Here is an 8,140-nt window from a genome sequence, read left to right on the forward strand (position 1 = left end):
GAAATCCTCCCCTTTGTGATGCCTGTTTCCACAAGCGGGCCAGATTCAACCTACTGAATTTAGATTGAATCTGAGCCCCTTCATGGAGGCAAGATGGAGATTATATACACAAAGATTGTAGGAGGGATTGAGGGGTGGTCTGGGGTGACTAGAGGAGGGGTTTAGGGAGGGTCTTGAGGGGAAATCTAAGGAGGACCAGGTGAGGTCAGAGTCCAGGAACCAAGAGAATGGAATTAAGGGCAGGAAGTTCCTGAAGGAATATCAAAGGTTGGGAAGTAACTGAAGGCATGCATATCTAAAGTAACAATAGAGGGAGAGATTTGGGCCTAATGATAATGTGAGGCTTGTGGCCTTAGGGGAAGGCCAGATCTAGTTGGAAGATTCAAAGACAGTTCAAAGGGGCTCCCAGAGACTGTATTCCAGATTCAAGGGGTTTCCTAGAGACTGTGCCCTCATCACCACCACCATATGGGTCCCATGTTCAAAAGATGGAGGGATAATCTATGCGTGGTCGTGTAAGGTAATATATGTGAAGGTTATTAGGCCTGAGCAGACGCAAGAGAACTTTGCCCCTTGTTTGAACTCTAGGGTTTTGAGAGGTTGTCATGTCCCAGCCTCTAGTCCCTATTCACACAGGATGTACCCTAACCGTAAACTGAATAAGGGGAAGCCTAAGGGTCTTGGTGTTTCCCTTCATAGTGCTATGGAAGCAGAATAGTGAAATTCCTTTCTCACAGCAAAGACCCAGAGGGTGGAGCTCCTCCTAATGCCCAGGAGCTCTTCTCCTGGTCAGTGTAACCCAAGAATCCCCACCCTATGGAGAGGCTAGGTGGTAGCAGAAGTAAACAAATAAGTACAGCCTAGGCCCTGCCCTCATGGAGCTTCCAATCTAGTTAGAGTCATCACTCTAACATGCTGTTGTAACAATTCGGCTAGCAGCTGCTGTGGGGGTGAAAGACCCTCCAACAACTAGCACACAGAAAGCTGCCAACACAGGTTCTTTGATCTGGTTTACTACGGAAAGTAACGTCAAGGGGTTTACAATCTCAATTTAACCCAACATACAAATATCATTCACTTAGTTCAGGGGAAAAAGCCAGCACCCTGAACTTCAGAGCAAATACAAATTACAAACACACATTCATAAACAGATCAAATACAATTCATAGTCACCAAAAAACCATCATCTGAGTTCAGCCAGGAGGCTCTTAAATCAGCTGCCCAGAATCCGGTGCCTCCAGGAGTCATCTGAGTGACCAGAACTTAGGCTCCTACTCTTGGCTCTGGTCTTAGCAACTCCCCTTAGGACCGTGGGGCTTCATACCCACATTGGCTTAGTACCTAGTAAGATTCAATCAAAGACACTTAATCATTTAAGACAGTAAGAAAGTCCCACCTTAATTGATATCACACATATAAGCAGCTATGATACGGCAAACAGAAGGGTCCACAAAGTGTTATTTGAGGCTTGTGGATGGAATAATCGTTTCCAAATGAGATAGTGTGGCAAGCCATCTTGGAGGAGGTTGAGCAGGGTCTAATAGAATGAAAAGGATTTTTTACTGAATTAGTGATGGAAGAGCATTCTGGGCATAAGGAATGCAATGGACAAAGGTATAGCAGTAGGAAAGTATAGCATATAGACTCATAGGATGAAGATTGATTTTTTTTCCATAGGAGTAGGAAATACTCCTCATTTGCAAACAGTTTAGATGGAGGGAAGCTATGCAGGATTGATGACTTGTCTAAAGAGGAAATCAGACACTTTCTTGTGTCTGGGGGCAATTGTTTTCCTCAGTGAAATGGGTTTCTCTCACTTACTTTCATTTAGTTTGAGGGAGGGGCTGGCCCTTTTAGGAGAAAGTCTTCCCATTCCTCTACCCATGATGCCCTGTGGATCATACAGAACACTGAACCTGTTACAGGGACTTTAGAGATAAAAACCCTTCCTTACAGATAAGAAGATGAGGTCCAGAGAAGTGATGGGATTTGCCCAAATCCTCATATTAGTAGTAGAAGGAGATTCGACCTTGGTCCTCTCATTCTTGGTGGAGGGACAGTTTGGCTGAAGTTGAGAGGGCTTGAGGGGCACTGGTGGGAAATAAGACTCAGAGGGCAGGCTGCTGCCAGGTCATGGACAAAGAGGGGAACTCGGTAAGTCATTAAATTGGGCACAGTAAGTCACTGGCTCCACACACAATGAGCTGGGTCTGGAGGTCAGCACCGCCATCAACTGGAATCCTAATAGGATCAACTAATAGAATGGAGAAAGTTTAGGGGAGTGGACAGGGAGTCTCTTTGTCTGCCTTTGTCTTCCAGGAGGGTTTTCTTCCTGGTCACAATATTCTTACCTAAAGATCTTCATTCTTTCGAAACTGCCCTTCTCACTTGCCTCCTCTTTGCCTCTAGGCCCAGCATCTGACAGCTGGCTCCTAACTCCTCCCCCATATGGAAGTGTGCACCATGTGTCCTCTAGTCTCTTGTGGGGGAACCAGGAAACATTTCCTGTTTATCATATTCACAGTCAGCTCCCTGACCAGTTATAGTGTAATCAGTCATGCAATTCATTAACAAGCGCTTGCTACCTGCCAGGCTCTGTATGTCGGGATCCCTGGGCTGCACATTGGCTTAGAAAACCACATTAATACTACTTATGTTTTATTGCATCTTTATTTTTGTAAAATATTTCCCAATTACATTTTAATATGGTTCTGGCAGTATTTGACACCAGTTCTAGATCATTAATATCTGAGGCTCCGCTCATTCAAAGGAGAAAGTCTAGAATAACAGGCTTTTTTCATCCCCCTCACCTTTTTTTCTTCTTCTTTAGTGAGGCAAAGTATTTTTTCTTCACTTCTTATATTCCCTGGGCCAGGACAATAATCCAATCAAATCCTGAAAATTGAGAGATGGTGGAAGGTCCTCTAGATGTATGGGTCTTTAGGGGTGGTGTGTGACAAGTGATACAGTTTGGGGTTACTGGAAAATGAGAAATGTAAGGGCGCAGGGCAGTGTCTGCCTGGAATGAATTCACCAACTCAAACCTTCCAGTCAAAGCAGCAAGGTTTATTGTAACGCTCATAGTGAGATTCCAGGTGAATCTGCAACTTAATGGAAGTAAGACTGATACTTATATACAAGAAAGGGACAGTGAAAAGATCTGCATTGAATTAAGGAGTGGTAAATAGCCTGGCTGGGCCATTACTTTTCCCTATGACCTCTCTCTCCTATCCTCTCCTCCCTTTGTTCTCACTCAGAGTGGTCCTAATGAACTGGTCTCTGGACAAGCTGAGCAACCCAACACCAACAAAGCTGTGGCCTGGCATCTGGCTTAGTCACAGCTGGCAGGAACCAGTTGGAGCTTTGATTTATTTTATTTTGAACTCATGAAATAAAACAAGCATTTGCATAACATAGTAGAATAAAAAAAAAGATGGTTGCACAAGAAACTGAAAATCTATTATATACAATTTGCTATTCCTGGTAAATATATAATAAAGTTACCATGTAATTTTCTTTACCTTTTTTCTACCTCTCCCCTCGCCCTAGAGACGGATACCATTAGACACAAGTGTGTGTGTGTGTGTGTGTGTGTGTGTGTGTGTATGTGTATAATCATTCTATACATACTTCTACTTATCAGTTCTTTCTCTGGACATAGCTTCTTCCTTCTTAGGTCACAGGGTCACAAAGCTGTTAAGTGTCTGAGATGGGATTTGAATTTAGGTCTTTCTGATTCTAAGTCAGAGGTTCCCCTGATTGAGCTACCTCACTACCTTGAAACTTGGACCCACTTTTTGCTGCAAATGAGGAACGTGAGCCCCCATGGAACACTTGTCTTCTCTCTTCTCACAAAACTTCCTGTCCCCCAGTGGCTTACAAGGTGCAGGATAAAAATACTGCCTTTAGATCTCTAATGAAAATGACAACAAAACAGAGGATTGGAACTCTGGAAGTTGGTGCTAAGGGGCAACCTATGGACTAGCAATCCAGCAGCCTGTTTGGGCATGGTTTCAGCTCCAGGAGACAGCCTGGGCTCTGACTGAAGCCCTGGAACAAGTCTCAATAGACCATGTCCACAAGTGCCACCTGAGCAGTACAAATCAAAGACAAATGTCTGCCCCCTCACTGTGTACAATACACTGGCCCTCCCCCAGGCTCCTTCCCCTTTGGCCCCAGCCCCCACCACACTCACAGAATCAGCAGAGCAAATAAAAGGCTTCTCAGATGTCTCCAAACTTTCATTTCTTTTCCCCTTCACACAGTCAGAACATCTCCACATTGTCATCCTGTCCCCCATGATTCCCCACCCAATGGGAAGCTCAGCTGAGATTGTGGAGAAAAGCTGAAGACTCAAGAATATTAATTCATTAGGCTGTTTTTTCAGTCAGACAAAGATCCCAGAGGTCAGGGCAACATCAGATGTGAAGGAGGGCTCATTCCCAAAGCCATCTAGCCCTTACTGCTGGTTGTCTCCCGTTGAGACAGATGGAAAGAAAGAAGGTGGAGGAAGGAGGCCTTAGAGAACAGGGTGAGGGCCCTGATGATGCCTCCCTGGGCTTGGGCCAGTAGAGTCTGGGGATGATCCCAGGAGCCAATGCTGGAAAGAGAAGCCAGAGGTCAACAGGAACAACACAGGAACTGCAGACTGGTTTTTTCTCTCAGGTCCATACCAGGCAATTCTCTCAAGCTGAAGAAGGAAAGACAGAGTTAGGGAGATCCTCCAAGTCCCCTCTGGCCTCCAACCTCTCATCATTCTGAAGGGCCTGCCTCACCACCCAGCCAATCCTCAGCCCAACATACCTTCCCACATACCCTCCTCTTGGCTTGGCCCCTTTACCTCAGCCCCTCTCCCCTTCCAGACCCCCCAGAGTCTCACCTCTGGCTGTAAGAGAGACATTTGATTTGTGCACTGTCACTGCCTGGAGACAAAGGAGGGAAACAACCCAGTCAGGAACGTACATCCCAGAACCAGGGTATGGGAAGGGAAGGGGAAACCAAGGCAAGGCTCCTGGGCTAAGCCTCTCCTCTGCCTTCTCATTGCTCAGGTCCCTAAGACACCATGGGCTGGCGCCTTCTTTCTACCCTTCATGTCAACCATTCACTTACATGCAACCTGAACATAATCACCTCCTTTTCCACCTGGAAAAGGAAAAAATTTCTAGTTAGGAATCCAGAAGAGGAGACTACACTGAGGTCTCAGAAGTTCACTGGTTTGTCTTGGAGACACAACAAATAACTGGGCTGCACCCCCATCCCCCACTCCAGTCCAGCTTCTAGATCCAAGAGGAAGAGAGAAAAGAGGCCCCCAAATGGGCACTTTCCCACCTCCAGGCCTGCATCCAGGGGCTCCCAAGGCTGATCTACAGCCCCCAGCTGGGGAGACACCCAGGCCCTCTGGTAGAGATCCCCATATTCATCTCTGATCTGAGTCTGAAGCAGATTCCCCATTCAGCCAGCCTGTTATAGCCCTGCCAGGCATCCTCCAGAGAGATGCTTTCCAGGTAGGGATTTGTTCATCTAGTCATAGGGCCCATCTGACAGTTCCTTAGATGGGAAAGAGAGGACTTGGGGGCAGAAAGACAAGTTGGCAGGTCAGGGGAAGCCCAGATCTCCACGATGCCTGTTCCCTAAGACGCCCCCCTCCCAGTCCTGCCCACCTGAATTCTTCCTCCAGATCCCAAATCCAGCAGTGACTGCAGTGAGGAGGAGGCCAGCAGCAATGCCCCACACGGTGAGCCAGGTGGATGAGGACTGTAGCTCTGAAATGGAAAAGGGAAGAGAGAGGCCCTGATCCTTCTGGGCCTGTGATTCACTAACCCCACCCCCCAACCCCCCAGTAACTCCACCTCCCTCTGGTCCTGGGGGCAAAAGGTGTGGGGGTTGCCTTTTCCCAGTCCCTCCTCACTGTCCTTACCCCACTTCAGGGTGAGGGACTCATATAGCCCCCTCGGCAGGTATATTTTCCTTCCTGGCCCAAGGTCACACCCACAGCTGCCCACTTCTGGAAGGTCCTGTCTTCTGCAGGCCTGGTCTCATTGAACTCTGTGTCTTAGAGCTGTTCCTCCCCATCCCTCAGCCAAGACAAGAAGATCTCCAAGGGTGTAACCAGAATGGCCTTTGTTTCCTTTGAGTGACTCAACTTATCTCAGTGAGCTTTACTAGGTGCTAAGCCCTGGGCCCAAACTCCATTAGGTGTCAATGTGGATGTGAACCTCCCAGGGTCCTAAGGGGAGGGACCAACTCAAGAACCAATCACCAGAGCCTGAGCTCTGGTGATTCAGATGAAGTTTGATGTCTGAAGCCCTATAAGAAGGGAGGACAGAGCCATTTGTGCGGGGCTCTGGAGATGGTGTTGGTGAGGAGACTCCGGGCAGCTGTAGCTAAGGAGCCCTCCAGCTTGTAAACCCGGATGTTGAAACTTTGTTGAACTCTGGTAACTATGTGTTGGTACTTGAATCAGACAAAGTCTGTTGATGTTTGTAATCTGTTTGCATTTTGTTTTGAGGTTCAGGGTGCTGGCTTTTTCCCCTGAACTAACTGAATGATATTTGAATGCTGAATTAAAAGTAAGCTTGTCAACCCCTTCACCTTGCTTCCCTTGCTTAAGCAGATTGAAAGAACCTATGCTGTTGGCAGTTTTCTGGGTGCTGGCTGTGGGTGAATCTTATACCCCCATCGAAGCTGCTAGCCGGATTGTTGAAACAAAGGGGTAAAAGTCCTGGGCTTGGCACCTTAGGGTCACCTCCCCATAGAGGGCAATGTGGCGGGTCACTTGGACAAAAAGTGGGTCTGGAGGCAAAAGCAGAGGCATGTCCAGGCTCCCCTTCCCCCCTCCCCTCGGGGTCACAAGGATGGGTGGGTGAGGGGGAATACCCCACAATTCATGCCCTGGGGTCCAGGGCTGAGGCTACAGGGGAGGCAGAGAAGGGCTGGGAGCCTTGAGGGCCATGCACACTCAGGCAGGGCGGTACCTGTCCTCTTCAGAATCTCCTTCCCCATCTCCAGGTACTTCTTCAGCCACAGAAAGCACGTCTCCTCCAGATAGGTTTTCTCTCCCTCTGAGATGCTCCTGTCTGCCTCCAACTTGCGCTTGGAGTTCATGGCCCGGGGCGCCGCTGTCCACGTGGAGGTCTCTGTGTCCAGGTGTATTGGTCAAACCCACGCTTGAAGGTGAGGTTCAGGGAAAAGTATATATCAGAGTCCAGTAAATGGAATTTGGAATCACAGTAGAAGATTTTGTCTCACCATAAAAGGGCAGGTTTGTGTCACAGTGGATAGAGCCTAGGGCCCAGAGTCAGGAAGACCTGAGTTGCAATCTAGGCCTCAGACATTTACTAGCTGTGTGACTCTGGGCAAGTCATTTAACCCTGTTTGCCTCAGTTTTGTCATCTGAAAAGTGAGCTGGAGAAGGAAATGGCAAGCTGTTGAGGTTGGGACAAAGTACAGCAACCCCAAGACTGGAGTTCCCAGACAGGGTTGTTGAAGGTAGGGTACCCCTCAAGGACCAGATTATTGGAGAGGTTTGGGGTGTCTGGAATGAATTCAGGATCTCAAGCATTCATTAAGTCAAGGTGGCAAAGATTTATTATGCTTTCCAGTGGGCAAGAGTTCTTAGGGAAACTGTAATCTTAGAAAGGTGCAGGTAAAGTTTATATAGTTTATTCTATAATAAAACATGTGCCATATATGCTAATTAGGTGATTCAGGATGGGATTAGGGAGTGGTTGGGGGGGTGGTCAGTTCTTAAAGGAACGTGCTCTTTTAGTATCTACTGTGCAGGCATCTTACCCAGAGTTCACTGGGAAATAGCCCAAAGAGGGGCTACATAGAGGTGTGGTTTTACGCCTGAAACATCACTAAGTCAACTAATGGTTAGGGCTGACTGGGAAATACCCAGGCTGCTCCCATCAGTGTCTTGTTGGGCAAGATAAATCTAATGGAGTATACATATGTCTAGGTCTAGCATGCATATGATAGGTCAGTGAGTGGTAACTATCTCTATGACCCAATACACAGCCAGTTCAGCCAGTACGCAGCTGGTTCAAACTAATAAAATAGGTGCAGCTGGCCACTGATCAGCAAGAGAGATAAGTGTTTTGCTAGGGCATGCTGTCCTGTTTTGCTAGAGAGAAGCTGC

At 47.5% G+C, this 8,140-nt stretch overlaps 1 pseudogene; it reads right to left on the reverse strand.

The window, feature by feature from the left end:
* Positions 1–5,595: 5,595 nt before the first annotated feature.
* Positions 5,596–7,149, reverse strand: LOC118840353 (annotated as a pseudogene).
* Positions 7,150–8,140: the final 991 nt, after the last annotated feature.

This window comes from Trichosurus vulpecula, chromosome 2 (assembly GCF_011100635.1).
Source record: "Trichosurus vulpecula isolate mTriVul1 chromosome 2, mTriVul1.pri, whole genome shotgun sequence".
In the NCBI taxonomy this organism is placed as follows: Eukaryota; Metazoa; Chordata; class Mammalia; order Diprotodontia; family Phalangeridae; genus Trichosurus; species Trichosurus vulpecula.